General features: G+C 54.9%; 2 long non-coding RNA genes across 3 annotated transcripts in view; one reads left to right on the top strand and one right to left on the bottom strand.

The window, feature by feature from the left end:
• The window catches only part of LOC112660270 (uncharacterized), a 63,887-nt gene extending 47,939 nt beyond the window's left edge, over positions 1-15,948 (top strand). For both annotated transcript variants that reach the window (XR_003136817.3, XR_007408429.1), the window contains 2 exons: positions 12,832-13,107; positions 13,558-15,948. This is a non-coding gene — a long non-coding RNA (uncharacterized LOC112660270). The remainder of the gene's footprint in view (positions 1-12,831; positions 13,108-13,557) is intronic.
• Positions 8,810-11,273, bottom strand: LOC112660292 (uncharacterized). The gene is made up of 3 exons (XR_003136827.3): positions 10,766-11,273; positions 10,495-10,644; positions 8,810-9,466 (listed from the first exon to the last, which is right to left on the bottom strand). It is a non-coding gene; the product is annotated as an uncharacterized LOC112660292 (long non-coding RNA).
• Positions 15,949-27,651: the final 11,703 nt, after the last annotated feature.

Below are 27,651 nucleotides of genomic sequence, written 5' to 3'. Positions count from 1 at the left end.
TGCAAGGACCCCAGGAGGTCCCTCTGACACTAAGACCCAGGTAAGGAAGGTTCTTACACCTCCCCTCCCCCTAGAAGTCCCTCCCCATCCCCAACCAGGCTATTTACCCCGAGATCATGACCTGATCATGACCAAGAGTTGGACACTTGACTGACCAAGCCACCCAGGAGCCCCTGCTCATATTCTTAATGTCTTAAGGCGCCTTCACTACTGCCTTGGTCATGTCATAGGAGATCTTACAAAAAGCCTCACGAGGTGTCTTCACTGTCCACCTTGCTCACCTTGAGCTTCTGGGTGCTACTGTTGCCCTGGGGCTCACAGTGAGGTGGGCAGAGGGTAGGCTCAAGCCAACCCCACTTCCGAATTTGTCACTGGGGCCACACAGGCCATACCTGGGCCCTGGGTCTTTCAGTCTCCGTGACCAGGGCTTGGGCACCTTCTTCTCCTGTTTCTTTCCTCCATCAAGGCTCAGAACCAGTGCTGGGGCAGTATTGCTCTCATGTCCCCTATTCCTGGACCCCAAGCACCCAATCCCTCCCCTTCCATGACTGCCTACTTGGGGAGGACCCACCAGGGCCACCGCCAGCCAAACTCTGCCCCCAAGCACGGGTGTAAGCAGCACAGGCTGCCACAGACAGAAGGAGTGGTCAGGCCCTGTCTGCGTGTCCCTGGGGCAAGTCTCTTCCCCCCCCCGCTGGGCCTCCGGGTCCCCATCTGTGCATTAGATAACGCCCAAGGCCCCACCCAGCCGGCCATTCGGAGGCCTGGGGTCTTCTGCACACCTGAGGCAGCCCGCGGAGCCAGGGCCACCCCTACCCTGCTCCCCCTTTCCCATCCAGGCCAGACCGCCAGGCCAGCCGGGAGGCCCTTATCACGCGGGCCTATCTTCATTGTTTGCATAGCGCTCATTTCCCCTCGGCTAAGAAAACATGTTTGCAAAATCAGATTTCCCTGGAAAGCCGGCAGGTTAAAAGGAAAGGAAACTGTTTGAGTTCTGTGAAGCAGGGATCTGAAGGCAGAGACTGACCCCTGGGATTGCCCTCATTCTTCTGGGTCCCCTTGATTAGAGGAAGCGGCCCGATCCCAAATTCCAGCTCCTGAGTAGCCCCCACATGCCCTCCAAGTCTCTCCCAGAACCCAGAGGCAGCTGGAGCCCAGAGAGGCTTAGAGCTTTTCTCAGGGTCACACAGAGTGGAGACTCCCTTCTCCAGAACCCGCAGAGTCTCCTCGTTGCTGGCAGGGCAAGCCCACCACGGCCTGGTGGTCCAGGCCTTCCTCTTCCCTTGCGGGGACCCTTAGTTCTAGACTTAAATTCCTCCCTGGCTCTTGTCTGCCCTGAGGACACCTCCTTCAACCCATTCTCCATCTATCCAACTCCCTCTTGCTCCTCAGGACCCCACACAGATCCCGCCTCCTCCAGGAAGCCTTTCCCTGACCAGCCCTGCCCACAGGATGCCCCCTCTCTGCAGGGGCCCTGGCTACACCACAGCACTGTTGGGTCACGTCTCCCCGGACCCGCCCTCTCCCAACCACTGCCACCACTGGGCGAACTGTGCTTGCACCCAGCTGCACTTCTTGGCCAGAGCTGGGTTCCTACCCCCTGGAGCTAGCTTGGCCTGCTCAGGGCCACCTGGGCCACCAAGGAGAGAATCAAAGCGTTTCCTTGGGGAAAAAAATGTTACTGAAGGCAGCCCCGGTCTGCCTCGGGGCCTCTTTCTGGGGCTTTTCTCTACAAATGACTTCTCCTGATAAAAGCGGATTAAATCATAGGTACAGTGCCCTAGCAGGCCACTCTGCCGCTGTGCACAAAGATGAGCTAGTTGTCCCTGTGCCCACAAGGAAAGCCGTCCACGAGGGGAAACTCAAGCTGCAGAAAGAAAGGTACGTATGATCCCTTTGTTTTTAATTTAAAAAGCAAAATAACTGTCACGGCTCACATGTCATGTGCATTAACTCCCCGGCCCTCGTGACATTCCTGCTCCACAGGCACCGTAGTCGTCCCATTTTACAGGTGAGCAGACTGAGCTTAAGGGAAAGGCTTTGCGTCCAGGCTGCCAGCGAGGTCAGGCCCCACACTGTGCAGTCATCTCTGTGATCTCTGTGCTGTTCTGTGTTTGCATGTACACACGACCGAAGATACTGAGAAATTGGGAATGATGCTCTCTAGGCCTAGAGTAACAGGGAGGGTTTGGGGAGGAAATATGGAAAGAGTTTCTTTTCCTTTTTTTTTTTTTTTTTTTTGGACAGAGAGAGAGAGAGCACACAAGTAAGGGGAGTGGCAGGTAGAGGGAGACCCGTTGAGCAGGGACACTGATGTGGGGCTTGACCCCATGGTCCTGGGATCATGACTTGAGCCAAAGGCAGCTGCTTAACCTACTGAGCGCCCCCTCCGGCGCCCTTCATTTCCTCTTCTTATATTCTGTATTGTTGGGTGGTCACAAGTAATATAATATCAAATGAATCTTAAAAATAGAAAAAGCAAAAAAAAAAAAAAAAAAAAAAAGGAAAAGCAGCTCACACTCATTGTAGAAAACTCAGAAAAGAGAAAAGCCCCAGAAATCAAAGACAGCCAGTCTCTTGCAACTGGCAGGGAAGCCCATTCAGGGCCAGGGGATTCTGGAAGGCTCCCCACCAAGATGGGGAAGTCACTGTGATTGTTCAGGTGCAGGGATCAGCACGGGGAGCAGACTCCAGCTCCCTGTAAGAGGGTCAGAGCTGTTCAGCCGTAGAACATGGCAGCCTCATGGTGGTGAGCTGCCTGTCAGCGGAGGCATGCAAGCTGATTCCCCATGCTGGATTAACACCGAGCTGTTCGCTAAATATTTCATGTGAGTTAGTCTGATTCCCACCCCCCACCTTTAACCCGAGCAGGACGGCGAGAGAATGTTCCTGCAAGGTGGGGCCTAGAGCCAGCTGGTTAAAACATAACAAATCATCATAAAACAAAGATGAAGAAGCTTGAAGAGACGTCGCAGTTTGCAGCTTGCCGAATTCCTTGACATATATGGTGTCGTGATTTCAGAGCCTCCCAACATTTTGCAGAGGGGGAAACAGAGGCGCGGTGGCCGGTGGATGGGTGGTGGCCGGTGTGGACTCGCCCAAGGTCACCCAGCCGGCCCGAGTTCCCGACCCTGGCCTGGCCTGCCGTGCCACACGCAGGCGTTTCCACGGCCCTTGCTCATCTTCCTTGCAGCGCCCGGCGCCCAGCAGATGCTCGGGCCCTCCGCAGACCCGAGTCAGCAGCCCCGGGTTCCAGTCCTGCCCCGGCCTGACGCGCTGGGTTATGCGGAGCAAGCCCCTGCCCCTCTGGTGCGGGGTCGATACCTCTCCTCTGCGGGCTGCCCGCGGGGCCCTCGCTCTCAGCCTGTCCCCTGCTGTCGGCAGGCCCCAAGGCGTCCTCAGGGGGCACGGGGGCGGCAGGGCCCCTGGAGTACCAGACCGTTCCTTTATTCCGTGCAGATTTATAGGGGTGCCTTCCTGAACTTTCGTTCACTGTCCACAGTCCAGCACACGGTCTAAAAACAACAGATCCGATGAAAGAGATGAAAGCAGGAGGGAAACCGCCTCCCACAGCCCCGGCCTGGCCCTGGGCCCACTGCACGCGCTGGTCAAGGCCAAGTCAGGCCTGCAAAGTATGGAGAGGCCCGGAAAAGGCACCTTCCCACCCAGGGGTCTGGGGCTTCGAGGGGCCCTGGGTGCTAAGCCTCGGACGAGGTACTGACATGGGGGCGGGCAAAAAGGGAATGGAGACCCCAGCTCTGTTGGGGGCAAGTGGATTCACATGCCGGGAAAAGGAACTTGACAGAGCCTGCATTGGGATGAGGAGGAATGACCCCCAGGAGCCACCCCGCCGCCTCTCTGTTCTTGAACTCAGCAAAGTCGTGCCCCACCTCAGGGCCTTTGCACATGCCGCTCCCTCTGCCTGGAGCACTCTTCTCCCCACCTTTCACGAGCTCTCTCATTTTTCAGGTCTCCGATTGAGTGTAACCTCCTTGGGGACACCTCTAACTAGTAACCTCATCTGTTTCCTGGTTCAGTGCTCGTTGTCCTAGTGGCACTTGGCACAATGTATAATCATTGGTTTTCATGATTCATCTGTAAGCTCCATGGGGATGTGCCCTATTGTCTCATTCCTCTGGGCAAAGGGGGGTCAGTTCTGCTACCAACTCAGCGTTTCAGGTTCAGGCATCGGCTCCCTGGATCATAGCCAGTAATGCCGAGCTCCTGTCACGCATAAAGTGGTCTCCATCTATGACTCTACTCAATCCTCACAGCCACCCAGAGAGGAGGTGCGAGTATTGTGCCCATTTCACAGGTGAGAAGGCTGAGGCTGAGCAAGATGAACGTTCCTTGGCTACAGCCCCCGACACAGTCTGCTGTGCACACAACGCCTTGCTCACCTTCGGGCCCCTGGGTGCTTCCGGGGTGAGCACTGCAGAGCAGGGAATCAGACCGGGCATCGGGCAGGAACACCTTTGGGTGACGGCGTCTGTTCACTCCTGAGCAGGTCTCCCTCTGGAGTGGGAAGACAGGGGAGCCGGAGGGAGGGAAGCCAGAGCTGGCTGTGGGGCCAGGGATGCGATGCGGGAAGCGGGAGGCAGAGATCCAGGACTTCTCTGCACGGGTCTCACCCCACCGAGACCCTCTGAGCCCTCCTGGTGTGCAGAGCGGGGCCTGGGACCCTTCCTGCATCGCAGACCCGAGGAGGGTGGGCAGTGGGATCTTCCATACCCTTGTGTCCCCTTGTTCTAGATAGTTCTCTGAGGGAGGAACCAGGGGCAAGGACAGGGACCTCTAACCCGAGCCTGTGCCCGGCACCTGTGGCTGGTGTTCTTTATGGGGTTCTCTCGTCTTCTGCGTACGCTGAATTTTTCTCTAATAAAAAGTAAAAGAGAAAGGAAAGCAGAAGGCAGGGCAGGAAGCAATATGCATAACTGAATTTTATTTTTTAATCAAAGAAGTTATGTGTGTGTGTGTGTATGTGTGTGTATATACAGAAAGTCGGGGGATGTACACAAAAATATTAATGATGGTTCTCTCTCGTGGAATCATGGACGATCTGATTTTCCTTCATTACACTTTTTATGTTCCTAATGGAGGGAGAACCCCCCACAGCTATTACGGAAAGAAAAATAAGAGGAATGTCTTGGGGCCTGGAGTCCCCGCCACCCCTCAGCTGCTCCCCGGCTTTGCTCCGGCCTGGTCCCCTCGCGGAGCCTCCTCTCCTGGCAAAACGGGAGCCTGTGGGATGTGGGGAGGCCACAAGGAGCTGGCGCCCGAGGAGGCACGGGGTAGCGCTCAGGCCCTGGTGCGCTGCCCTCACCCCGACACACACGCACACACGCACGCACGCACGCACACTTGGGGGCTCGGAGACGGAGGCACTAGCGTGCACACACCTGCAGACCTGCTCAGGGACACGCGGGCCCCGGCGGGACAGCCAGGCCTCCTGGCCCCACACACGCTCCCCAGCCCACAACGCCCTCAAGCCGTGTGCACCAACACACGCGCGCGTGGTGTGCCCGCGAGCACACGCGCTGTAACCTGTGTGGGGCGAGAGGAGAGAGCCCCATCGCTCTCCAAGATAAACACAGGAAGTGAGGATCCCGCAATGTCAGGGGGGTTGGGAGCCATCCATAAACTCCAGGCAGGGGTGGCGGGTGGGGAGGAGGCGGAAGAGGGGCCCGGGAAGGGAGGGTGGGTGTGGGAGTCCGGGCAAGGGCCTGAGTTTGACATGTGCTGTCTTGGGTTCAAATGTGAAAAGTTGAAGCGGTGACTAAGCTTGGGGGCTGTCTCAGCTCTGTCGGTCTGTCTGTCTGTCTGCGACAACACCTCCCACCTCCGCCCTACGGCTCGCTCCCCAGCCCAGGGCTCCCGGCCGGGCCCCCCACCTCACCCACACCCCTTGGGGAGCCAGAGCCTCTGCTCAGCCGAGTCTGGCCCATGAATGAGTGCGTGGAAAGAAGCCGTCACTCCGGATTCGGGGTGCTCCGGCCCCCGCGCCTGCCTCACGACCCAGCCCGCATCCCCGAGGCAGCCCGGGGGCGGCTGCAGGAGCCCACGCGCCCCCAGCCTTCTGCTCGGGCCCCAGGGGACACGCGGCCGGGGGCAGGGGACACGCGGCCGGCCGCCGAGGGCTGCCCCGGGAACGGTTTTGGAGGAATGAGTGTGCCCGGTGTGCCAGGTACTTTACCTCAGCCTTAAGTACTTTTCTGGAACAGAGCGAGGGCCGAGGAGAAGGGGGTGTTTCCTCATTTATTCTCCACCAGCCGCCCCCCATCGTGGGTTTGCCGCCGGGTCAGCAGCCCCGTCAAGGCTGCTGATGCTCTTCCTCGGGGGCCCTGCCTCACGGTCCCCGACGGTCACACAAGTGAAGAGGGTGCCAGGGTGGTGGCTCCCACAGGCCGGGGCGGAGGGCCACACGGAAACTCTTTTTGAGAAAAAAGTCCTGTTTTGACCTTCCCTGCGCAACCCACTGGGCAAGTGGGGTTGACTGTGTCCTTCTCAACCCGGTCGTTGGCTCGCCTCCTGCTGCCCGAAGGCCTGACCCCACAGCTGGAGCCCTCAGGCAGCCCAGGCCCGGGCCCACGTCCCCACCCTCACCCCCACTCCCACCTCACCCCACCCCCACCCCACCCTCACCCCCACCCCCACCTCACCCCCACCCTCACCCCCACCCCCACCCTACCCAGCTGCCATGCCCACTCGGGCGAGTCGGGGGCGCTCCTGGCCCCACCTGGATCTCTTCAGCTCCCCAGAACCTCACCCGTGTGCCGAGCTTCACAACCCCCCATCGCTCCTCCCGAAATCCAGGACGTAGAAAGACTGTGTCCATGTTGCCAGTGAGGAAACTGGCCCGGGAAGGTCACACAAGTGATGGGAAGTAGAGCCCAACCCAGACCCAGGGCTGCGGCTTCCGAATCCACTTCTCTCCTTCCAGCGTCGCCTCCTTCTTCCGCTGTGGCTGCTGGTGGCTGGTGGTGACGGCACCAGGGTCGGGACAGAGGGGCCTCTGCCTAGGGTGGCCCGAAGGGACCAGCGTGGCCCGGCCCTGCCCAGCTCCTCACGCTCCTCTCTCTTGACCTTTTTATTCACCACCTTCAGCAACATGATTCTTTCGTATCCTTGGATTCCCTGTTCTTTCTCACCCCAGAGATCTTGCTGCTATTTCTGTATTTTTTTCTTTCTAAAAATTTATTTACTGGATAAATGGATGGGTGGGTAGTTGGATGGGTATATGGGGGGGAGCAGCCAGTTGGGTGGGCGGATGGATGGGTGTGTGGGTGGATGGATGGATGGGTGGGTGTGTGGGTGGATGGGTGGATGGGTGGGTGTGTGGGTGGATGGGTGGATGGGTGGGTGTGTGGGTGGATGGATGTGTGGGTGTGTGGGTGGATGGGTGGATGGGTGGATGGGTGGGTGTGTGGGTGGATGGGTGTGTGGGTGGATGGGTGGGTGGATGGGTGGATGGGTGGATGGATGCATGGGTGGGTGTGCGGGTGGATGGGTGTGTGGGTGGATGGGTGGATGGGTGGGTGTGTGGGTGTATGGATGGATGGGTGGGTGGATGGGTGGACGGGTGTGTGGGTGGATGGGTGGGTGGATGGGTGGATGGGTGGACGGATTGATGGGTGGGTGTGTGGGTGGATGGATGGGTGTGTGGGTGGATGCATGGGTGGGTGTGTGGGTGGATGGGTGTGTGGGTGGATGAATGGATGGGTGGCTGTGTGGGTGGATGGGTAGATGGGTGGGTGTGTGGGTGGATGGGTGGATGGGTGGGTGTGTGGGTGGATGGATGGGTGGGTGTGTGGGTGGATGGGTGGATGGGTGGATGGGTGGGTGTGTGGGTGGATAGGTGTGTGGGTGGATGGGTGGGTGGATGGGTGGATGGGTGGATAGATGCATGGGTGGGTGTGTGGGTGGATGGGTGGGTGTGTGGGTGGATGGATGCATGGGTGGGTGTGCGGGTAGATGGGTGTGTGGGTGGATGGGTGGATGGGTGGGTGTGTGGGTGGATGGATGGATGGGTGGGTGTGTGGGTGGACGGGTGTGTGGGTGGATGGGTGTGTGGGTGGATGGGTGGGTGGATGGGTGGATGGGTGGACGGATTGATGGGTGGGTGTGTGGGTGGATGGGTGGATGGGTGGACGGATTGATGGGTGGGTGTGTGGGTGGATGGGTGGGTGTGTGGGTGGATGGATGCATGGGTGGGCGTGTGGGTGGATGGGTGTGTGGGTGGATGGGTGGGTGGATGGGTGGATGGATGGATGGGTGGGTGGATGGGTGGATGCATGGATGGATGCATGGGTGGGTGGATGGGTGGATGGGTGGATGGGCGGACGGATGCATGGATGGATGGATGGAGCGAGAGGGAGGTGGAGGGATTAACAGAGGGCTAGGTGGGTGGCTGGATGACTACGTGTTGGGGGGATGACTGGACAGTACTTGAGTGAGGGAGTGGATGGTACGTGATGGATGGAGGTGGGCAGGAGTTGTGCAGGTGGATGATGGAACAGTGGGTGGGTGGGAGAATGGATCTGATGGGTAGGTGGAGGAATGGATGGATGGAAGGTCAGACGGGATGGATGGATGAGACGGAGGGATGGTGCTTCAGCGCTGCTGAGGCTCAGCACCCCCTGTGCCATCTGAGTGACTGGATGGCTAGTTTGCACCCCCAACGCTACCTTGCCTCCCCCACAAGTGTGAGGGAGCAAACCTCACTTTGGCCTCAGTCTTGATTCTGCTCAGGGGTGTCCTGATGTGTCCCTTTAGGAATGCAGCAGGACCCCCAGACCCGGCTCTAGGGGCGGGGGTCAGCCTCTGTCCTCCGTGCAGAGCCCCTCACCTGCTACAGCGGCTCTGGCTTTGGGGCAGGGGCAGGTTATCTCTTCCGTTGCCTTAAAACCACAACCCAGACTGAGAGCACATGTCCTACGCCGTGCGATGGAGCGTAACGAACTCCAATTACGTTGTGATGACTAGATCGTCAACCTAAAAACCTGGAAATAGTGTCTTGGAGAGTCCCAAAGGAGTGTAAATCCATTTTAACAGGAACCCCCACCCCAACCAAAACATGGCACAATTAAGAGGAGGTCTTTAATTTCCCCCAAATCCAGCCAGAATGTCTTCAGACTAATTAGCTAAACAATCATCATCAATATACAAAGAATAAAATGGAGCAAACAAAATCAGATACACTGAAGGGGGTAGAAATGTGAGTGAACAGATCCCCAGGTCGATAGGACTCTAGGGGAAGGTGCCCACCCCCGGCACCCTCTCCGCACAACCCCTTACCCAGCCCCGGAGAGAGGGGAGCCCCTGCGCGGGTTCTGCGTGGGGGCTGCCTCTGTGAGCCTCTGTGCTTACCCGTCCATAAAGAGGTAGCCGTCGATGCTCCGAAGTGCTCCCACCTCTGTCCCGGGCCAAGCGAGCTCTTTGCACGGTGCCTCTCTCTGTGTTCACGACACTGGGGGTGAACGTTACAGCGATCCCCATTTTCCAGATGCAGAAACTGAGGTTCTTTTTTTTTTTTTAAGATTTTACTTATTTTTTCATGAGAGACACACAGAGAGAGGCAGAGACACAGGCAGAGGGAGAAGCAGGCTCCATGCAGGGAGCCCGACGTGGGACTCGATCCCGGGACCCCAGGATCATGCTCTGGGCTGAAGGCAGGTGCTAAACCCCTGAGCCACCCGGGTGCCCCGAAACTGAGGATCAGAGCCAGGAAGTGGCAGATCCAGGACTGAAGTCTGCCTCACAGGATCTCTCTCTTCTATGCCTGTGACGTAGGTGAAGTGACCGCAGTTCAGGGCAGCCCGGGCCACACACACAGCCAGTGAGGGCTGAGCTGGGCTTCAGTTGTACAAACACTAGTGCAAATGTCAAGTGAATGGAACAGGCGGCGGCAACTGGGGTCTTTCATGAGGGGACCCATTCCTGTGCGAGCGGGGGTGACGATGGGGGAGATAAAGGAGACAGGTGAAGGAGGGCTTCCTGGAAGAGAGGGCCTCTGGCAGGACCAAGGTCGTCCTGATTTCCCATGGAGGTGGAGAGAGAGAGAGCAAGGACGCCTCTTCCCTCTCTCTCCCTGTGCTTCTTGTGCATCTGGGTCATGACAATAGACCTTGGCCCCCCAACTTTGGGAAAAACGTCCACCCCCTAGCAGGGCCAAGGGTTGCAGAAGCAGCCAGCAGCCTCTCATCAAGCCCTGACAGGAGTTGTCACCAGTACTGAGCCAGCAGGGGTGGGGGTGGGGTGGGGTGTCTGGCCCCAGCCCCACTGTTTACCTGTCTGGGCTGGTGGTGCTGGAACCATCCATCTGGGTGAAGGATCACACGGCCTCCCTCCCTCCTGCCTCCTCCCCCTCAGCTCCTCCATGAGGCATCAGATCTTCGCACCACTCCAGGCCCCTTACATGCTGCCTCCCTGCTTGGGCTGCTCCTCCCCGGCCAGCCCGTCTTCTCCTGGGGGGGAGGTGCTCCCCGCTGTTCTCACCTATCCATCACCTTCCGCTTAATCAGAATATCGACCGAGGGCCGTCCACAGCATCAGCAGCGACGCTAGTTGTTGCAGGCCTGCTGCAGGTCGGGCCCCATGCCACCTGAGCCCTTTGCATCCGTTACTGCTTCCTCACCTACGGGGTGTCTGCGAAGAGATGGGGAGCTGAGGGCCCCATAGAGCTGTAGTCCCAGAACCCCTGGGGAGAGGAGCACTGGTTCTGCCAGAGGAAGTGAGGACGGATGGGGAAGGCTGGGAAAGGGCTCACCTCCCACACCCCCGCAGGAGAGGCAGGTGTCTCCGGGTAGACAGGGGCAAAGCGTGCCAGGCACACGAGGGCCTGTGGGGGACGTGCGGTCAGGATGTCTGAGTGTGGGAAGAGACCAGAAGCTTCCCTAAGGCCTTTGTTGAGCACCCCTCTTCCGGGAACCCCCTGGTCACCAGGCCCTTGATCCCTTCCGGTCTCCTGCAGCATTTGCAGATAATGCTTCTAAAACACTTAACAAGGGACCCCCGGGTGGCTCAGTGGTTGAGCATCTGCCTTCCGCCCAGGGCGTGATCCTGGAGACCTGGGATCAAGTCCCGCATCGGGCTCCCTGCATGGAGCCTGCTTCTCCCTCTGCCTGTGTCTCTGCCTCTCTCTGTCTCTCTCTGTCTCTCATGAATAAATAAATAAAATCTAAAAAAAAAAAAAGCTTAATAAAATCTACTTTCTGAGCACAAGCAGCCTCTGCCCAAAGGTCACAGGCCCCTTGAAACTAGGGCTGTGCCTTCTATTCACTACCACCCCCCCCCACCTCCTCTTCCCCACTCGCCCACCCTGGTCCCCATGTTTAGTATAACTGTGAAAGCATAATAGGTGGTGACTAAAGATCCATTGTTTGATGGCTGTTGATGGTGGTGGTGGGTTGATGGTGTCTTCGTGGGAGTGAGGATCACATGAGGGCGGGTACGGAGAATGCTCAGAACATAGCAAGTGCTAGAAAGTGCTGGTTCGGGCCGCCACGCCCCCTTCCCATCACATGTATGTGAGGTTTCTGTCCTCAGAGCTCATGAGGGATAGAGGTGGGCAGGAGTGGTGGGGGGAGCCCCAGTCCTGCTTTCCCACGGGCATGTGGGTAATGAGGGTCCCATCGAGCGTGGTTGGCCTCGGGGGTCTCATGTCCTCTGTCTTCTGCGCCTCTGCTAAGGCTTGGGACGCCCCCATGGTGTGGTGGTTCAGTGTGTGGACTCCGAGAGTGACAGGCCTGGGTCTGACCCTTGCTCACCGTGAATTCCGAATCCCTCCTCATCTACAGTCAGAGACCCTGGAAGCACGAGCCTCGTGAACCTGTCACATGGAATAGATGAGATGCTGTGTGCATCAGGCTCCGCACGGTCCCCAGACGTAGTACATTCTCGGTGAATGTTGCTCATCACAACAGTGTTTTATTATCTTAAAAACATTTCCTTGTCCGGGAAGCCTCTTCTGATGCAGCCAAAGGGAGGTACAGCCCCCAGCTCATGGTCCTTAATCCCTCAGCTCAGGACGGAATAGGGAAACCGCCCTGGGGTCCAGAGAGTTCAGGCTTCTCCGGCTCAAATCCCATTTCTGGCCTCAGAGGCTCCATTCAGTTGGGGAACCCCTGAGGATGGGGACCCTGTTAGGAAATTCATCCTCAGGGCTGCAGAATGGCCCCCTGGGACATGGGGGGCGCTGGTGGTCAGCTGCCCCACAGCTGGAGTCCCGGAGCTCTGGAACCAGCCATGCCCAGTGCCCGCAGCCAGTCACCCTCATGGGGGCCTTGCCATGTCCACAGGCCATGACACCCGCTGCTCTCAGGCCCAAGGCAATTCTATCTGCTGCACCCTCTGCGTGAACTCTGCCCTATGACCCTGGTTGAAGTGGGTGTGGGGGGGTGCTCTCTCCCGGACCTCCCGTCAGTGGCCACAGTGGGTCAGGGGTCCTGGCTGACACCTCAGGTGGGTGGGGCTGGGGCAGGAGCAAGGAGCCACCAGAGTGGCCAGAGACCTGGCCAGATGCACTGGGGAGGGAGGAGGACTGGTCTCTGGCAGCCCCTGAAGGAGGGTGCTTTCCCTGTGGCCTCTGCCTGGAGGCCTGGAGGGGGCAGCTATGAGCATGGGGACAGACCCCTGGAGAGCAGCGCCAGGTGGGATCCGTGCCCACCACAGGCCTGCCTGGCTGACCGTGGAGGGCACAGCCCCTGGGGGATGAGGTCTTCATAATTTAGGAAGGAAAAGAGGAGTGGCCAAGCAGAGAGGCCTTCCCTGACCACCGTGGCCATAAATACCCTCTCCTACCCCCATTCGTGCAGCATTTTCTCTTCCCCATAGATCTTCCCATACCCCCAGAGTAGAAGCTCCGGAGGACGACTTGTGTCCCCTGGGATCTAGAACACCGCCTGGGACACAGCAGGTGCACAGCAAACATCCACCGGGTCATGGCCACGCTGCTGCGTCCTCTGAATCTCTGCAGCCGCCCTTCACATTCACAGCCAGTGTGATCCGTCCCATTTTGGAGATGGGGAAATCGAGGCTCCAAGAAATGAGGAGAATTGGTGAACTTCTACACCCGAGCACAGGGGAGCTCCTGGCCGCGGGCTTAGCCAGGTGTGTGACCACACAGGCCGGTCGGTGGGTTCCACGTAAGGAAAGAGACTGATCCGAACTTCGCTTCCTTGGCTTCTGCGGCCCCCGCCTTCCCCCAGCAGATTTGTTCAGGCTTTCGTTGGGGGAAGTGGGTGAGGGCCGGGAGGGAACGGGGGAGGAATGGCGGAGGATTTTAACCCCCAAGTTAAGTCTATTTGGGGCCAAACCCTTATGTTCTGGACTTGGCCTCCTGCCTCACGTCTCACAAGGACTAGTGTTAAACTGACACCAGAGACGGAGGGAGGGGGCTGAGGAGCCGGGAGGGCCAGCCTGGAGCACGCACTGGCCGCCCGGAGCTCGCGCAGGGACACTGTGTGCCTTAACCGTGGCCTTACATTTATTGGGCGCCTACTGTGTGTGCCAGGAGCTACTCTCCGCACTTACTGGGCATCTTGTCATTCATCCCCACAGCTGTGCTCGGGGCTGCTCGTTATCACCCTCCTCGGTGTACGGATGAGGAAACTGAGCTCCGGAGAGGTCGAGCCACCTGCCCAAAGTCACACAGCTGGACAGTGGTGACGCCAGCACAGGATCCCAGTTACCCCGGCCCCAGGGCTCACCCACCAGCTGCTCTTCTGTGCCTGGGGCGGGGGGCGGACGCGGGCTTTAGAGCTGGATTCCCAGCCCAGGTGCACTACGTCTACACTGTGTGGTCTCGGGCCAGCTGCTTGATTTCTCTGAGCCTCGGCTTCCCCAGCTGCAATACCCACCTTGCAAGGTTGCCGCAGCACCCGATGAAGCAAGGGGCAGAGGGAATGTGGCCGGTGCCCGGGGTGGACGGGCTGTGGTGGATAAATGATGGTGGCAGATGCGGTTCGCGTGCCCGGCTTGCAGCGAGCGTCCTAGAACTGCTATTTCCCACTCCAGCCTCCCTTCTAGCAGCACGGGCTCAGTGACATCCCCCCTCGCTCTCGAGCCCTTTCTCTGCACCCTGGGTGGTGCCCGAGCTCCTGGGGAAAATGCACCTTCCCCCCGGTGGGATGGATTGGGGGACACACAGTAGAAGTTTTTGTTGTCACTTTTACCTCCTTGGGAATGAAGGCTTCGAACTGGGGGCCTGGGTGCTGTTCCTCCCCAGGAAACGGGCAGAAAGGGGGTAGTTGTGCCAACCTCCTAGCTCTGTGCCAGTCAGATGTCAGTCTTGGGTTCCACCTCAAGCGTTCCTTGGTTGGACACCTTCTTTGGCAGGGCCAAGTTTAGAATCGTGGGGACTTTCCGGTCCAACCAGGGTAACGTGGATAGAAGATCCCTTACTCTGTGCAGCACTCGACAGTTTATACAGGCTTTTCACCTCCTCTATCCTGTGTGAGCAGTACATCCCATTTCACAGAGGAGGAGACTGAGGCCCAGAGAGGAGTAGGCTGCTGGCCTGGGACAGGGCCAAAGCCCAAGCTGGGAGCCAGGTCTGGGGCTTTCTCTGGGGCTTGGGTCTGACCGGGGTGGGGGTGCGGGGGGGCTCCCAGGGACCACTCCCCCCCATCATCCTCCTTCCCATCAGAGAGGCCCAAACCCTGGGCCAGGCTGGGAATGTTCTGGGGGGAGGCCCTCTGGAGTCAAGGCCGTGTGTAAGTGTTTTATTGTTTGCCCGAAGAGGTGTGAATGAAGTAATGGGCCTTCTCCGGCACTCTATCCGTCTAGGGCTGACAGGCGCGCTCCGAGCCCCGGGCTGCTCTGCGTAAACGCTGTCACCCTGCCATCCCCAAGCAGGCAGCTTCCTCGGGGAAACTGTAATCAAGGCCTCCCGCACCCGCAGCTGGCCCTGTCCGCAGCTCGTAAATCACGGCTGCCTTCCCGGAAAGCAGGGGGAGAGACAGGCAGGGCGACAGGGAGACAGACGAGGCCCGGCGAGGAAGAGACGGGGACAGGCCGGCGGGGAGAGGAGGAGGCAGCCAGGGCAGGCCCGGCCCAGGGACAGACAGACAGACAGACACACAGACCGGGGAGAAAGCCAGAAAGAAAGAACCAAAGGGAGACAGAGAGGCCGAGGGAGGCGCCGATGGAGGTGTGGGGTGGGGGGGCAAGAAGATACAGGGGAGGGGCGCACAGAGAGAGGGTGGGCAGACAGACTGGAAGGAAGCGAGGAACGGGGAGAGAGGAGAGTAAAAAAGATGAAAGATAGTTGGGGGAGCAGTGGAGGGACAAAGCGTGAAGGCAGGGAGGGCGAGAGGGGCACACGGGGCAGGGGCCTCAGCTGGGCACCAGGGCCGGGCACTGGGCAGCTGGGCCAGACCACTGATGGCGGGGCTGCCTCCATCCAGCCTCACAGGGTCCCCAGCGTCCCCGGGCCACTCAGACCCTTCTCCGTCCACACTGGCCTGGTGACTTCGCAGGCAGCCAGACGGAGGGCTGAGGCAGGTGGGAGAGGAGGGGAGGGCGGAGGCTGCAGCCCCCCAGCACCCCCACATCCAGGGCCTGTGTCAGACCCACTCTCACCCTGGGATGGCACAGCGATCTTAGAAGGGCAGAGAAGCGCCTCACGCAGCGGCCACCAGGCCACCAGTGCACTCCACACCCCCAAGCACCCGGGGCACACACACGTACGAGCCACGTGCTCGCCCAGGCTGGTGTGTGAGTGCCCATGCCCACCTGCAAGGGGATTCACACAGTGGAAGAGGGAGGCGTTGGCACTCACAGCCCAGCTGGCCAGGCTACTTTAGCCCTGGCGTCACAAGAAAGGCCTTCTAGAACCAGCAGAGAATGTTTCAGGCAGCATTCAGCCCAGCAAGGGATTCTTTTTCTAGCTCAAGTCATGAAAGTTGATTTTAAAAAGGAGAAAAAATAGAAAAAAAAAAAAAGCAACAACTCTCACCTACCAGGTCCCTATCCCAGGCACTAGACACCTAGCAGAAAACAAAATTGGGTTTCTGTCTTCCGGACTTGCTGTCTGGTCAGGGAGAGAGTGAATAATAAGCAAGTAGACAAAGAACACCACATGATGTTGAATGCTACAGAGAAATCTAAATGAGGGGAAAGGATGGGGGTTTTACTGTCTTCTGAAAGGTGGTAGGTCGGTGAAAGCCTCATTGAGACCTTTGAGCAGACTTTCCAAGAAAGAGGAGAAGTAGAGCATTCCAGGTGGGAGAGGAGGAATGGCATGTGCAAAGGCCCTGAGGCAGAAACATGCCTAACCTGTTGGAAAAAGAGGAAGAAGGCCAATGTGGCTGGAGCAGAGTGGGCAAGGGGAGGAGTTCTGGGAGGGGTGTGAGGTCAGAGACATGGAGAACCAGGTCACATAGACCTTGGCAGCCCCTGTAAAGGCTTGACTCTTAATATGAATGGCATGAGCAGTCTTTAACAGGTTTGGAACTGAGGACAACCCGATCTGACATATTTGCAAGGAATCCTCTGGCTGCTATTTTGATAACGGACTTAGGTAGGGGCACCTGGGTGGCTCAGTCAGTTACGCATCTGACTCTTGGGTTGTGGGATCAAGCGCCACATTGGGCTCCATGCTCAGCGGGGAATCTGCTTGAGATTCTCTCTCTCCCTCTCCCTCTGCCCCTCCCCTCCCTTGTCTTGGTGCTCTCTCTCTCTCTCTCTCTCAAATAAATAAATACATAAAATCTTTTTTAAAAGGAAAGTAAAGGGAAAGGAAGGGAAGGAAGGGAAGGAGAAAAAGAAAAAAGAAAAGAAAAGAAAAGAAAGAAAAGAAAAGGACAGGGAAGGGAAGGGAAGAGAAGGAGAAAAAGAAACAAGAAAAGAAAAGAAACTAAACCGACCCAGAGGGGCAAGGGCAGAAGCAGGGAGACCCACGGGAGGCTACTGAATCATCCAGGTGAGAGACGATGTGCCTGGGATGGGGGTACCAGTGGAGGTGGGGAGAAGTGGTCAGATTTTGGACCTATTATGGAGAGACGACAGGATTTGCTGCTAGAATGAGAAGTCTGGGACAAATTCAAGGTCAGGGGCCGGAGCAACTGGAGGATGGAGCTGCCATGTGTGGTGAGGGTGAAGATGAGCGGGGAGCCAGTGGGGGGTGGGTTTGGGGGCGATGTGTGGACAGGTCCGCTGCACACCCGGACAGGGGCGCCGAGAGCGCCGTCTATGAGGACACACACCTGGGAGCTGTCAGCACGTGGGTGGTATTTAAAGCCGAGGAGCTGGGAGAGGTCACCTGGGGAGAGAGTGAAGAGTCCAAAATTGAGTCTGGGGCTGCAGGCCACACCTCGAGGTTTGAGAGAGAACAGAGATGCATCAAGAGAGATGGAGAAGGAAGAGCCAGTGAGGTAAGAGCAAAGACGAGATCAGCCAAGTCTCAAAGCCAAGTCAGGGAGGCGGTTCAAGAAGGGGGTTGACCAACGGTCCTGCGGGGAGGCCAGGAAAGGCGAGGGCTGGGGGTGGCCGTCGGGGCAGCGTGGAGACACTGCAGGCCCTGACGAGGGCAGTCGGGGGGCAAAGGGGGGTGGCGGCAACCTGACTGGTGTGTGGGCTCACGCAGGAGGGGGACTGTTGACAGTGGGAGTGGACGGTTCTTTGGGAGCGTTCTGATAAAGTGGGAAGCAGAAGATAGGATGGGATGTGGAATGGCGAGAGCTTCCTAAAATAACACAATAATAAAGATAATTTTTAAAATTCTGGAATAACGTTACTTTTTTAGAGATTTTATTTATTTATTGGACTGAGAGAGAGAAAGAAAGCACAGACGAGCAGCAGGGAGGGGGAGCAGAGGGAGAAGCAGTCTCTCCGCTGAGCAGGGAGCCTGATGAGGGACTCGATCCCAGGACCCTGAGATCGCGACCTGAGCTGAAGGCAGATCCTCAAACAACCGAACCACCCAGGAGTCCCTTTTTCCTTTTTTTTTGTTTTAAATTGGGAGCATTGCTGCCTGTGCAGTGCTGCTGGGGATGACCTGGGGGTGGGGCAGAGAGCCCAGGTCCCGGTGAGTAGGAGGGGCCGCTTGCTGGAGTGACACCCTGCATCGGGTGCAGGGGGGTGGGAACCGGGGCACCGGCGCGCCTCCTGGTTTTGCACTGTCCCTGCATCATACAGAGGCCATCGCTCTCACTGGCGCTCCCTCTCTCTCTCGTAAACAAACAAACACGGGCACCACCACCACAGGCGTCTAAACGCTGCTTCCTGCTTACAACTGCCCCTGCGGGCAATTTTCATCTTGGAACCCCTCCCCCCAAACAGAAAAACCACCCCAGAGGTCCGGAGGGCTGCTGGGGGAGGGTCCCAGAAAGGAGCAGGGACCTCCCCGAGGCCACGGGGTGTCAGCAGTGGTGCCAGGACTCCCCGTCATGGGTCCCCGTCGAGGCTGGAGCTGTCGGTCTTCTCTTAGGGGCACCCCCCGCACTGGGAAGGGCAGAGCTGGGGACAAGCCCAGAAAGAGAGAGAAAAACATCCCCCCCTGGTACATACACCGGCTCTAGGCACCCAGTACCTCAGCTCTGTCCACCTCGGGCACACCAGCCCGGGGACTTGGCAGGTGCCAGGCGGGCGTGGTCTGGAGCACAGTCCTGCAGGAGACCAACAAGCAGAGGGGCAGGTTAGAGACGCAGAGCAGGAGGGGTCGGGGGCAGACCTGGCCTCGCTGTGTGCTGGTGAGTGGGCTCTGGTGGGCAACCCCAGCCCGCCCTCTGCTCCCTCCTCTGTGCACTCCCTAGAATCGTATGTGTAGGGCGAGCTTTGCTGTTGAGAACAACTGTTGCTGATGAACAACAACATCAACTGTGTTGATGTTTTCAAGGTGAAAAAGGAATGAGTAGAAGAATCTTCTTCTGCTATCTAAGGAGTGGAACCCAACGCCAACATCATGATGTTGGGTTGAAGAGATCAAGTATTCTCATAGCTGGACTCTGGCACCCAAGTCCAGCCTTCCCTCTCTGTCCTTTTTAAGATTTTATTTATTTCTTCATGAGAGACACTCAGAGAGAGGCAGAGACACAGACAGAGGGGGAAGCAGGCTCCCTGCAGGGAGCCCGATGGGGGACTCGATCCTGGGTCTCCAAGATCACGACCAAAGGCAGACGCTCAACCACTGAGCCACCCAGGCATCCCTGTCTCTGTCTCTCTCTCTCTTACACACACACACACATGCACACACACACGCACATACACGCAAGCACATCACAACCTGCTCCCCACATTCTGCTTCTGGAAACTATGATTCATCCTAGTACATAAGTCCACAGCCCCTTATCTGAAACTCCTGGGGGTTTCAGACTCCAGAACCTTTCCAATGATAGAAGGGTAGTTCCGTATTAATAATAACTCCTGTGGGGCCTGAGCAGCACTCTGCATGCAAACATATCAATACTTCTGCAGTGATACGTATGCATATTCACAGCGAGTGGGAAAAATAAAGACCATAAATGGCCGTGTGACAGTTCAAGCTGTGTTTTGCACACTCACAAGGTAAGTGAGACTGGCCTTCGGAGCTTCCTGGATTTCAGGGTTGCGGGGAAGCGACAGAGGAGGCCGCAGCCCGCTGGGCTGCCCAGCCTGCACACATACGGACCCGCACATTTGTTCCTGATGGATGCAGGACCCCCGTTCTCCTTCCAGGAAGACACATAGGGACCTATGTGTGCACATAAATAGCTTCACACGCACACTTGCACATACTGGGGGCACGTCTTGCCCTTCTGGAAACTTAACTTTCTCTCGGGGCTGGAAGGGGCCTCAGAGGCATGCCTTGAATCCTCTCGACAACATCCCCACCAAGTGGTCACCCAGGTCCTGCTTCCAAAGCTCCCCTGACCCTCATCCTTCGTCTCTGCCACCCCTTTACTCTCCACCCTGAGCCGTGTCTTCCTAGAGCCCTTGACCTTCTCCTCCTCCTTCTCAAGAACCTCGGAATGGAGCAGCCCTATAGCTCTTCTTCATCAGCAGAAGTCCTCAGTGGGAAGGGCTAGCGTGTCGTGAACTACATCCACCTCCGGTTCTGAAAGAGGGATCTAAGCCCTGGGCAGAATGTGCTGTCTCCCAGATTCTGGCCAGTGAGTCTCTTAACAGGGGTGGGGGGGGGTCCCTGCTGCCTCCCCCTTGGGAAAAGAGGACTCTGATCAAGCCTGTAGATCCCTTACTTTCTTCTTCTCTTGAAGTCTTTCTTATTTCTTTTCTGTTTCTGCTTCTTTTTTCTTTTCTGTGACATTTTAAAATATTAAATGATTTTTTTTTTTTTTTTTTTTGGTCAGGCATTCTGATAAAGATGGACAATTGTTAGAAATTTCTTATTTTGAGATCATTTGAACTTACGGAAAAATTGCAAGAGTAGTACAAAGAGCTCCTGAGTATCTTTTATCCATGCTCATCTCTTTTTGTAAGGTTTTATTTATTTATCTGAGAGAGGTTGAGAGAGAGAAAGAGCGAGCACAAGTAGGGGCGAGGGGCAGAGGGAGAGGGAGAAGAAGAAAGACTCTGTGCTGAGTGGGGAGCCCCATGTGGGCTTGATCCCAGGACCCTGGGATCACGACCTGAGCTAAAGTCAGATGCTTAACTGACTGAGCCACCCAGGCGCCACCATATTCATCTTTTGTAACATTTTGCCATATTTGCTTTATCATTCTTTTATACATATATATATTCACATTTTTTTCAGAACCATTTGAAAGTAGGCTATGTGATGTTGCTCTTCGTGTATTTCAGTGTATATTTTCTAAGAATAAAGATCTTGTCTAAGACAATCACAAAGCACACAGTTATACAATCCAGGAAATTTAACATCAACACAATTGCTTTCATCTAACCCATAGTTCTCCTTTGGGATTGAAGTCACTTTCCTCACAGTCTCTCGGACTGATCCACTGTGCTTGGGGTAAATTCCTGGTGCCGAGCAATGTTAGTCCCAGTCATGGCTCCCTTGGGTCAGTCTAGACTTCAGAAATGAACAATGTTGAGAATTCTCAAACCGTGTACCACGGAACCCTCTGGGGTGGGGCGAGGGTTCCACCAAGGGAGGGCAGGGAAGGCTGCATTTTGGCATGGGATTTGTTCGAGAAAAATATTAAAGAACCAATATTTTAAAAACTTTAAATAAAACGAGCGGAAAGCTCCGGTTTCTTCCTTTTCCACTTGAGGGTGGAAGCCTTGGTGAGGTTAAGCAGACCTCTCTGTGCCACACTGGGAGCGAGCAGGCGGCGAGCAGGGGTCTAAAACTAAGTCATTAATTCACTGGAGCATTTCTCCAGCACAGCGGGGAGAGTGGAATGTGCTGCACCCTGGCGTCGCAAAGATGAGAAAGACCAGCCCGACTTCCAGAAGCCGCCGGGCTGAGCCTAGATGAGGCTCTTGTCCCCGGTGCCGCTCTGCTGAGGTGGGCTCTGGGCTTACAAGCTAGTCTAGGGACCCCAGAGAAGGGAAAACAAGCCTGTGAATCAGCAGGAGCTCTTCCAAGAACAATAGTGTTCTTTTAACAAACATTTGTTCTATCAGCAAATTTTTGAACATTCAACAAACATTGGTCCTTTCAACAAATATTTGTTCACTCGTCAGTGTTGACTCAGTTCCTGCCCTGTGCCTACTGCTGGGTGGGAATTGCAGACATGGTGTTAGGGACAGAGCACCCAGTGGCGTGGGGCCCAGTCCTCGGCGAAGGGAAGCAGAATCTCTCCCCATTCAGTAGCTCCCCGTCTCTGCCTCTCCCACCCCCTACCGCAGCAGAAGGGACAAGGTGACCCCAGCTCCTTGCTCCTAAGGGGTTTGCCCCCAGACTTCTCCTTTATAAACAAACCCCTTTGTGTTCTCGGAGTAGATACCCCCTGCCCCCGTCCCCGAGCAACAGGAGCAGATTCTGCTCTCTCGAGAGCAATCCTGCAAGAGTTATTGGACGTCTCTCAACTGTGCACACCTTCAAGCCAGGGATTCCACTTCTAGGAAAATCTAATCTAAGGAGCCCATCAGGAGATGCATTGAGGTTTAGCCTCGGGGATTGTTTACAAGAGTGAAAAACAGTGAATGCCTGCTCGGGGAGGAAAACCATGGCTCATGGGTGCCCTAAAAGCAAAGTGTTCTGTGACAACAGTGGGGAGGAGAATGTGGAGGGCTAGGCAAGAAAGTTCCCAGCGTCTGAAGACAAAAAGAGTTTTCGAAATAGGACTCACTAGATAATCTTAGTTTTTATGAAAACTATGTATACAGACATACAGAAAAAAGTCTGATAGGATCTACTTTGGAAAAGTTAAAAATGAGTTATCTCTGCCTGAAAGAATCACAAATTGAAGGGAAAAAAACTTTTTTCTTGATTTTGCTCCTCTGATTTTGTAAATTTTCTATGATGAATATGGATTGGTATTAAAAGGAGAAAGTAATGCACAGAAGTATAACCATTCTATTAAATTCAATGGAACGCCAGTTATTAATCTTTCCCCTGGTATTTCTTATACGACACTCAGCTGCAAACCTTTATTACAGACACGACACCATTTCTAGAAATTCGCCCAAAGAAAACATCTAACGCTCAGCCCCAAGTGGCAGTCCCAATGATCACATCAGCCCCGCTGGGTCCTGGGCTTCATACCCTTGCGGCTCACATGTACACGCACACGTGTACAGACGGATGTGTACACAGATGTGTTTCCTGGGGCTGGGCGTGCTGCCAGCAGATGGCAAAATCGGGGCTGGGACAGTCGTCTCAAACCCAGAGAAGAGAATGATCTTTGACTACCAGAGTCGGTTCTTAAAATTGATTTTATCAGAACTCCTGGGTGGCTCAGCGGTTGAGCGTCTGCCTTCGGCTCAGGGCGTGACCCCGGTGCTGGGATCAAGTCCCGCGTTGGACTCCCTGCAAGGAGCCTGCTTCTCCCTCTGCCTGTGTCCCTGCCTTTCTCTCTGTGTCTCATGAATAAATAAATAAAATCTTTTTTTTAAAAAAATGGATTTTATCATTTCCAAGAGAATGATCTGGCTCACTGGGACTCTCTCCCCATCTTGTCTTCCCCATCCCACCAAAAAACACACATGCAAATAATTCACTCTTTAATGGAGAATGTCTGGCTTCTCTTCGTGGAGAAAAAAAAAAAAAGAGAGAGAGAGAGACAACAGGATTAAAAGATCTATATTGTGACCTTGAGTCTGCAGAATCCTCACTGGGAGTGCTCCAACGGAGGCTCATACACATGGTGTGCTCCCCAGTACACTGCATGTGTGTGGGTGACGCACCTGGGCAACGAGGTACCATGGAAAGAGACCATCATATCCAGCTCTGAAGCCCAGCGTTGCTGTTCAGTAACCTAGTGAATACGGGGAGGTTGTGGCCTCTCCAAGCTCTGTTCCTCCTGGGAAGCGGGAAGGACAGGTGTGGACAAGATTCAAAGATTGTAAAATGCTATCCACATTGCAGGGCTCATCGGTATTATATATATCCACGTCCTCCTAGTTAGAAAAGAAAAAATAGGGCAACCCCGGTGGCTCAGCGGTTTAGCACCGCCTTCGGCCCAGGGTGTGATCCTGAAGACCCAGGATCGAGTCCCACGTCGGGCTCCCTGCATGGAGCCTGCTTCTCCCTCTGCCTGTGTCTCTGCCTCTCTCTCTCTCTGTGTGTCTCTCATGAATAAATAAATAAATAATCTTTAAAAGAAAAAATACTAGATTATAGTAGTCCTGAATCCGCCTCTGTCTACCACCCTGGGATGCTGTTAGGACACTGTCCTTGCTCGCCTCACCTCTCTCCTCTGTGCCTGCATCGTGTTAATCGCAAAATCGCAGCATTTTCAGACCTAATGGGGAAAGGATCCTAGAAGTTACTTAGTCAAAGAGGCAGGAAGGGTTTCGAGTCCAGACCAGGGCATCAGCATCAGCGGAGCAGAACCCGCCCATGGGCATGTGCCTTTGGCCTGGGCTTCAGATAGTGAGGGAGGGCACCCTAGGGCTGCTGAGCCCGGTGGAAGCCTCAGGCAAAGGGAATCAACAGACCCAGGAACTCCCACTAGCTCGCCCCAGCAAGGGAAGGGCCCAGGCCCAGGGGGCCCTGCTGGCGGAGCCGGCCAGGCTGGGATTTATGGGCCCCTCTTGGACACGTTAAAGATCACATTAAGTGCAATAAATGTAGATCACGCTTCTAAATAAGCTGAGATTTATCCCCGGATCCCCTCCACAGGGACCAGCCCCATAAATCCTGCCCAAGCCTGTCCCCAGGCCTGGGCGGAGGGGGGTTTGGGGATGGGGGTGGGGGGAAGGGGGGCATGGGGAGGGGCAGGGAGTGGTACTGAAAGGCTGGAGCCTGGAGGGGGTGGGGCAAAAATGTGGCCCCGGATGCCTGTCCCCCTCTCACCTGCCCTCCTTGCCCCAGCCCCTGCCCAATCGCCTCTCCTGCCCCGCCACCTTCTCCTGGCCCCTGCTCACCACTATGATCTTGTTACAGACTTTAAAACAATCGTGACACTAATGTTGGAAAAGAAGCTGTAGCTTCTAAATGGGAAGCTCAACCCCAGCTAAAATCGTCTTTGTCCACGGCGTGGGAGGACCCTTCATTAAGAAAAATGTATTGTAGGAAAATGCAAATTTACAGACCAATAAATTAGGGCATGATTAGTCACATTGCAATCTTTCTTCAAAGGATTCTTTAAAGGCTGAGCTCGTTCCTTTAAGTGTCTGTTTATAGCTCAGTAACTTCCAGACTCAGAGGCTGGGAGGCCCCACAGAGAGCAAGGGAATCTGCGAAGAGGCAGAGAAAAAGCCAGGGGCACCCCCTTCCTTAACCAGCCTGGGGATGAACATCCCTGGAGGGTCACCAGAGTCATCTGGATTGCGCTGATTCAGCACGTGTTTGGCCAGCACCTCAGTACGCCAGGTCCAGACTCGACACTGGGGAGGTGACCAGCCAGGACCCGGGACCCTTGAGGAGTTCACAAGAGAGAGTGACGGGAGTCACATTCACCTTGGCTCCCAGTAGACCAGATGCGATTCCAGGCGACTGTCTCCGAGCCCAACTGTCGCCAAATGTCAGGGACAGTCCACGTGCACCGTGGCGGAGGGAAGGCTGCATCAATAAAGGATGGGAGTTTTTAAAAGGAAAACAAATATAAATGCCATGGTTTCTCCGGCTTTCCCAAAGAACAAGTACAAAGTTTGGCCTTCATGGAACTAATTGCCCCGGAGTCCTTTGCGCTACGACCTGGACCAAATCCCTCAGCCACTCAGCACCTCGAGCGCCGTTGACCGCAGGCAGACAGGAAGAGATGAGCTCACGCCCTGGCCGCTGGGATCACTGAGGGATCTCTTCCAAGGGCGAAGAGAGGCGGGCTGGATCCCCGCCACCCACCACTTGAAGCCACACAGGACAGTTTCCCAAGCCTTTCCTGCCTCCATGTCTCTGTTCTTGCTGTCCCCTTCGTCAAAATGCCCTCTCCCCTCTCCTCCACCTAGCAAACTCCTACTCATCCTGCAAGACCCAACTTTGGCCAAGGACTTATTGCGTTGTGTTGTGCTTTAGCCATTTGTGTGTCTGCTGCCCCCACTGGACTATAAGCTCCTTGAGGACAATGGTCAAGTTTCGTTGGCCCAGTTCTTAGGGCCAAGCACTGTGCCTGGCATGGAGGTGCTGCTCTGAAATGGTTTGCAGAAGGAATGGCCCCAATTCATTGGCCTGTAAGTGACCATGATCATCACGGTCATGGTTACTGAGTGTTGAGCGCTCACTGTGTGGGGAGCACCTCACCTACAACAACCCTTTGAGGGAGGTTTTATAATCATTGTTTTACAAGAGAAAAAAAAAACTGAGCCTGGAAAGCTTGAGGGTTTGTTTAAGATAAAAGAGTTGATAAATGATAGCAGCCAGGTCTACTTGATGACCTATTATACCCTCAACAGTTTGCCTTTCTAAATTATCAGGGACTGTGGTCTCTCTGGTTAGGGACTGTGTTGCATTCACCTCGGGATACCCTCCAGGACCTAGCGTAATATGTGCACAGAATTGAATGGACTGACTGAATGAATCTGAAACTGTGTCATTTTGTTTTTTGTTTGGTGGGTTTTGTTTCTTGTTTTCGGTAAAGATTTTACTTATTTTTGTGAGAGAGAAAGTGCACAGGAGCAGAGGGAGGGGCAGAGGGAGAAGCAGGCTCCTCACTGAGCAGGGAGCCCAATGAGGGATTCAATCCCAGGACTCTGGGATCACGACCTGAGCTGAAGGCAGACGCTTAACCGACCGAGCCACCCAGGCTCCCACCAGTGCTATTTTGAAGTCAACAACCCATGGGCTAAATCCTAGTGATGTGCCAAGCCATACTGGAGCGTGAAGCAAGAGGGAAAATGTGTAACCCTATATACATATTTCTAGATAGTTCTTAATAGTTAATTTTTTCCCCAGAACATTAAAGAATATTAAAAGTTGAAAAGCAGGCTGTCAAAACTCACAACATTATTTTAGGTTTAGATATTTTATTTATACCTCAAACAGAATGTATTGTAATAGTGCTCTCCTGGCTCGAACGCAAGCAAACTCATCAATACAGATCAAAATTCGAAGTCGACTTCTGTGCTTATGTTGTTTTCTGTTGAGAATTGTATGTTACAACACATAAGAGAAAACTTTGAAAGTACGTTTGATGAGTATAGAACTCTGACAAAAGATCTGAATAGAATTCCCAATATTTCAACTTCAAATAATATTGTGAGTTTTAACACATCTGCTTTTCAGCTTTTTAATATGCTTTTGTTGTGATTTAGCCATTTGTGTGTCTGCTGCCCCCACTGGACTAAAAGCTCCAGGGGTTAAGTGTTGTTGGCTCGGTTCTTAGGGCCAAGCACTGTGCCTGGCACACAGGTGCTGCTCCATAATTGCTTAACATTCTAGAAAAGATATTTTTAAAAAATACACAAAATCACGTAAATAGAGCCGTGCATTTTTCTTTTCTCAGTCATGGCAATGTGTTTTTCTTTAAAATATTCAAATTTTGTCCATCATGAATTTTTTTTACGTTAGTTTTGATTTTTTTAAGTGTTGCATTAAATACTTTTTATCTCTTTTTAAAAGATTTTATTTATTTATTTGAAAGAGAGAGAGAGAGCACATACATGCAGGGGGAAGGTCAAAGGGAGAGAGAAGCAGACTCCCCGCTGAGCAGGGGGCCTAAAGCCATGTGATGTGGGGCTCGATCCCAGGATCATGACCTGAGCCAAAGGCAGATGCTTAACTGAATGAGCCACCCAGGCGCCCCAAATACTTTTTATCTTGATGACTGGATTTTTTTTTGTTGCCCCCTTACATTTCGTGCCTGAGGCTAGAGCTTCCCTGACCTCGCCCAGTCCTGGCCCTGCTAAATTCCAAACTAGTGGGAGGAGGAAAGTGTCTGTTCCTACCCGAGTCATAGATATGGACTCTGATATAGCTTCTCCGCAGGGCAAAGCGTGGTAAGCATCACAAAACATTAAAATGTTTTTTCCTTGGCCTACCAAAATTCCACCTCTGGAGATTTATCTAAAGAAATCATGGGATATGGACAAAGATTTTTTTATATAAGGATGTTCATCTTCGTGTTATTTATAACAGCATAATGCTGGGAAGAACCCGATTGCCTAACAATAGGAAATTCGTTTAAAAAAATTCTGTCTATCCATGTGATA

This window comes from Canis lupus, chromosome 2 (genome assembly GCF_003254725.2).
Source record: "Canis lupus dingo isolate Sandy chromosome 2, ASM325472v2, whole genome shotgun sequence".
In the NCBI taxonomy this organism is placed as follows: Eukaryota; Metazoa; Chordata; class Mammalia; order Carnivora; family Canidae; genus Canis; species Canis lupus.
Note: the sequence above shows the minus strand (reverse complement) of the source record. Positions and strands in the feature narration are given on the sequence as shown.